This window comes from Mytilus edulis, chromosome 8 (assembly GCF_963676685.1).
Source record: "Mytilus edulis chromosome 8, xbMytEdul2.2, whole genome shotgun sequence".
NCBI classification, from domain to species: Eukaryota; Metazoa; Mollusca; class Bivalvia; order Mytilida; family Mytilidae; genus Mytilus; species Mytilus edulis.
Window position 1 is genome coordinate 9338574 of NC_092351.1, and position 6396 is coordinate 9344969.

Genomic DNA, 6396 nt, shown 5'->3' on the forward strand with positions numbered 1-6396 from the left:
TACATTTTAGTATTGAGTTTCCCGTTATAGATATAGATATCAAGATCGAGGAAAGGGCAGTGTTCATTATTAGTATAAGCTTAATTCTAAGTTAGTTCAACAGGTTAAATTTTTTTAGTATACATACTGAAGTCGTTTTTATTTAAAATAGTCAAAATATCATCTAAATATCCAAACATATTGTCAAATTTTTGTATCGATGGGTCTTTTCTGATTTTAGTCATACATTGTAACCCATAACAATATAGAAACAGGCCCGCATTAAGTGGTGCACACTTAGTCCTTTTGGAATTCCGATAGCTTGACGATATACGGAATCTCAAAAGCGAACAAAAATGTTATCTCGTAAAAATTCAAGGGCAGTTAAGGTATCAAAGCATGTCCAATTGACATAGTTCTTTTGTTTGTTATTACTCACAAATGACGACCTTATAAAAAAAGTTTGAACATATGAATTCGCATTCTGACTTATTAGATGCCCATTTAATTAGGTGTGTTATTTTTTTCTTAGAGTATTAATCACCAATAGAAGCATGCAGTTTAAGGTACTTCCAACGAATTTGTGACACTCCCAAAGTAATTAATTTCATAATTTCAAAGGCCTTATTTGAACAATTTATTATTAGGTTTTCGATTGTACAATGTGTACTGTCTAGTTAGTAGAAAAGACCATTTAGTAGTGGAACAATGGCTTGAAGACGAAAATTTATCTTTATTTGTAAGGTGTTTTGTGTAGCTTCGGAAGAAGCCAGTACATAGTTGGAACTTTCATTGTGTTTGGTTCTGCTTGTAAAGAACATTCCACGAGGAGGATTGAACATTAACAAACAGGTGTAATCTCGGAACATCCAGTATATGACCATCTCACTCTTGATATCGTTGATTGCCGTCTGCTGTATTAGATATTTTATTATTAACCGCTTTGGCATAACTGAAGCTCTTGTTTTTGTCACATTTCGTCAATACCTGATTGCAGGTTTTGCTGTCCATTGTTAAACAGTGACTGTTATTTTCACATGCTTGTCCTTTTATATGTAAAGCTACTTTCATACCTTTGTCTTTTGAATTGCATTCGAATATGACTATACATGTGAAATTAGTTGGATAAAAAGTACAAACTGAAATGAATAGTTCAAAAAGAATTATAGTGGTTGAGTTTGCCTTCATTGAACTAATATATTATTTTCTAAAATTAGAATAAAAACCATTAGTCACGTTTGATAGAAAGTGATAAATTCGCCAGTAAAATGTGAACAAGAAACAAAACACAGTGTGACATGACACCATATTTATATTAGTATACATGATAAAGAGGAAATAGTAGACGATATCTGACATTTTATAACGTTTCTCATTTTATCACGAAAATAGTCTTATGTTTTGGTAATTAGATATTTATGTGTATTCTTACTGCCATTAACCCCTATCCAGGTAAATTAAATATGACACATAGGTTTATCTTCAAAAGAATATTTTGGTACTACGAAATGGATGAATTTGAAAACCGTTGAACGTTGTATCTATAAGGTTATCAATGTACCGCATACGATTGTCCATTTAAAGGACATGTAATTCGGCGGTTACTCACTGTACCGAACAGAGGTGATCTTTTATCTGCTACATGCAGATGACCATAAATACATCGATGTTATATTTAAAGTCAATACAACTAAATTAAATACAAAAACATAATTAAGCTCTTAATAGAACTTTTAACTGACACAAGACGTTAGTATAACAGCCATGATATGTGATTTGCAAGAACCTGTACATATTTTGATCTAACTGGTAATTCAAATGGTTTATATAGAAATAAGAATAATGTTGTAGTGTGATTACAAATGGTACATATGTCCACTTGACACCAAAAGACAAAGAAGTTAGTAACTATAGGTCATTGTTAGGTCAGAAATTAACATGATCAGAACCATATTGCATAGAAGCCATGAAAACACAGTCTTGACAAATATGTAAAACAAATCAAACGAGAAAAATTACCATCTGATTCATGTAAAAAAAAATCAAACGTGAAACAGAAACAAGCAACAAATTTTCTGCACTAAAGGTTTCTGACTTGTGACAGCGAGGTTAAACAGTTATGCACACCCCCTAGCCAACCCTAAACTTGGGACAGGCTTGTAACAACCAAATTCTAAATCCGTTAGAGATCTATTAAAGATTACAAACTGAAAAAGACATCTTATAATAAAAGAATAACACTTTATTTTATTGCATGAAAGTTATTTTGATTGCTACGGATAATAAATAATATCTTTTACATCAGAGAATCTTTAGTTGTGTTTGTCCGGTATTGAAGCACTTTAATATCCCTTATCAATTTAAAAATCTTTAATATAACGATTAAACGAATCCTCATTATCTTCAAAATAGTGGTCTTATCTAAAATGTCAAGACATAAAATGCTTGACTGTAGTTTTTTGCCGATTTGCTAAAGTAAATCATTACAATAAAATATTTAAAATGTAAAACATCGCAATGTATGTTTAATTTATGTGAAAAAATAATCATGTCAACAATATGATTCAAATTTATCAGGCTAAGTATAATATATTATATGTTTCCTACAATGGTTGTTAACACAACCAATAGTATGTTTTAGGGGTTAATAAATATGGTAAAAGCTTCAAGGTTTCAAGCAGCCACAATGATTGATGAAATAACCACCAATAGGTTTAACTGCTTTATAAATATGGTGAAAGCTTCAAGATTCCAGCCACAATTATTGTTAAAACTACTTGCTGTAGGTTCTCCTGGTTTATAGATATAACTACAAGATTCCAGCCACAATGATTGTTGAAACAACCAAGAGTAGGTTCTCCTGCTTTATAGATACGAGGAAAGCTACAATTTTTTCAGCCACAATGATCGATCAAACAACTAAGAGTAGGTATACTGATTTATAAATATAGTGAAAGATACAAGGTTGCAGCCACAAACCGAAGATGTGGACGCTATAATCGAGTTTTTACCAAGTTTCTTTGACTATATTCAAAAGACAAAAACCTTCCACTCACGTCATATATTCTTCTTCACCTTCCTCTCATTATAACACAACTTAAACATCTATATACCTTCTGACAAATCATGATACAAAAAAAACGTTAGTAGTATAGCAGTAGTATACCGCTGTTCAAAACTCATAAATCCATGGACAAAAAACAAAATCGGGGTAACAAACTAAAACCGAGGGAAACGCATTAAATATAAGAGGAGAACAAAGACACAACACTAAAATGTAACACACACAGAAACGGACCAAGCATCAGACAAAATCCAACGAGAATAACAAATATAACATCAAAACCAAATACATGAATTTGGGATAGACAAGTACCGTGACACGTCTTATCGCAATGTGAAACTACACTCAAAAATAAGAGAAAACAAACGACGCAATGTTAAAATGTAACACACACAGAAACGAACAATAATATAACAATGGCCATATTTCTGACTTGGTACAGGACATTTTTAATGGAAAAAATGGTGGGTTGAACCTGGTTTTGTGACATGCCAAACCTCGCACTTTAATGGCAATGTTAAATATAACATTGAAATGACGACATAATATTATAATAAATAGGAGAACGTATTAGACAAAGAAACACATGATTAATGAATAACAAAAAGCATCAGGTTTAAAATTCAATACGTCAAAAACGCGCCTCGTCCACACAAGACTCACCAGTGACGCCCAGATATAAAAGATCGAAAGCGAAAAAACGTACAAAGTTGTACAGCACTGAAGATCAAAAGTTGAAAAAGGCTGTGTCAAATACGGTTATGTTTTTATGCTTGGGATAAAAACATCCTTATTATTTAGAACAATTAATGCTATTGCAAACAGTAAATTTTATCAAATGAATATAACAGATATACATAATGAAACTGAAGTATTAACTCATTACAGAAAACAAACACGAATACATGCAAAGACCAACACAGAATAGACACACCCGACTCAGTCCAGGCCTCAACGCAGTAAATTGTGAAAATGACGTCACATACGATGGTGAAAAGGCATTAAAAATTACGTCACATTTGAATTTATGAAATTTCTGAAACAGCAGAAGAATGACGTCACATATGAAAAACTATATCTCAAAAGTAAGATCGAATTAGGATTGATTAAAGATTATAATAGAACTAAATACTGATATTGCATTTAAACACAATGCATATTGCAATACTTATTTATAGCAATTAACTATAATATATATATATATATATGTCCAGTTTGTTATGAATCCAACTTCAAACGTAAATTATCGTACAGATTACGTTGATCAAAATTAAATCTAATAAATGACGGCGGTGATTAATTTTTCTTTCCATAACACATAAATATAATAGAAAAGACGTCAACACATTTGACAAAATCCGATGAGAATTACAAATATAACATTAAACATTTAAACTAAATACATGGATTCGGATAGACAAGTACAGTAACACGTCTTATAGTAATGCGAATTCACACTCAGCAAAACAGTCACAAAACCATACATTTATAGAAATACACAGCCACAAAAAAAAACCATTTCATGTCCTATATGCCGTTGCAAATGACAATTGTGTGATTAAATGTATAATTTATGAACCAGAACTATCTTTGCCACTGAATTATTGGCAATAATAAACCAACAACCAACCAATCAATCAATCGGATTCGAACAATGCAAAGCAAGAACGGGGGGTTGTACATGTTTGTAACACTTCATTTCACAAACCCAATGAAATCACAAAAAGTTAGTTGTAATGTATTGACACTAAAAACAAAAAAAAACAACTTTGATGATTTAAAAAAAAATGCGAGGAATGAACACAAAAATATTAACAAGGGTGATGGTCATACAAGTATTTTACAGCTACACGAGGGACTCAAACAAGATACACTTAAGAACTTTACTTTAATAAATCAGGTTGTTAAAAATACATAAATCGTAGATTAAACATACATGACTAAGTATGATATACTGATAAAAAGTATAAAAGATTTTTTTTTTGCTTTTCATGCGCCTCGAACAAATAAAAAATTAATATAATCTGATTAAATGAGAGTCGTTGTGCTTCTTTAAAATTGTGTCCATGTTCCTTTATAGTTGAATTAAGGCAATCAAATTCATATTTATCACACTAAACTTTTTGTGGTATACTTTTATTACAGTTGTGTTAACTTTGTTTTTCTTTTATTTGCCGAATAGCCGTGTTAACCAGTTATAGTTTGTGATTGTTGAACGAGCAACCACCCCATTTATAGTGCTTCAATTTCGCGGATTTAGGCATTTATTGACCACCGTATGGACTTCAACAAGGAAAAAAGGTATAGTCGGGTAAAAAAGGCATGACATGATTAAATCCGAAAATGTTTAAAAAAAAATGAACGCTACTAACTAGACACTATTATATATATTCCCCATTTCCAATCTGAATTTTATTTTTAATTCAGAAAAAAATATTTTACACTTCGACTTCATCTATTAAAGCTTTTAACACAGTACATATGATGTATTTTGTCCGGGCATTAATTATGTACATGTATATTGAGTACCAATAAGATGAGCTGATCAATTCTATTGTTAAGGGTTATATTTACTATGCAGTAAATATGTTTTTTATTTGTCTTAAAATATGACAACTCTTTAATCTTACACTCCCCATCTGATAATAGAGATTAACATGATTAAATTAACATGATTGTATTAGATGTTCTATTAACTTTGTATAGATTCATACTTCACAACTAGATCGAGCCAGAGGTTTTCAAGGTTTTGAGTTTATTCTACCAATCAACATTGACGGTCTTTTGAACAGTTATCCTTCAAACTGTACAACACAAATGAACATTGTAACAATATATAGTACAGGTAAGGAGATACTATCAATAATTAAGTAATCTGATATTTCCAACAATTAATGATGCTATCAGTCTTTTTTTTTAACGGTAGTTGAGGTTTAATATTTCCAAATGGCTAATTTTCTTAATTTGTTTCTAGTAAATTACTGCACTATGCCAAACAGTTAATCTTGCTTAATTATTTCAGCTTATTATAGCATTATTACTTGATTTAAATAAATACTCATACTTTCAGAACATGACCAACAGCAATAGGCATTTATATAGTGAGTAAAGATTCTTTGAAGACACTTACAAATGTACTAAGACTTATATCTGAAGCAGTCATTTACAACATTAACCGCCCTTGTGAATTAAATTTGTTAAAGAAACTTTTTATGTGGAGTTGTGGGTTGATAAAATATTTAACCCAAAATACTGATACATATTTATTCATGTAATTGGACACACCAAGCATGTTTATTTTTGTCGTTGGCCTAACCAAGCATATTGATTTACAACATGCACAATTCTTTAAA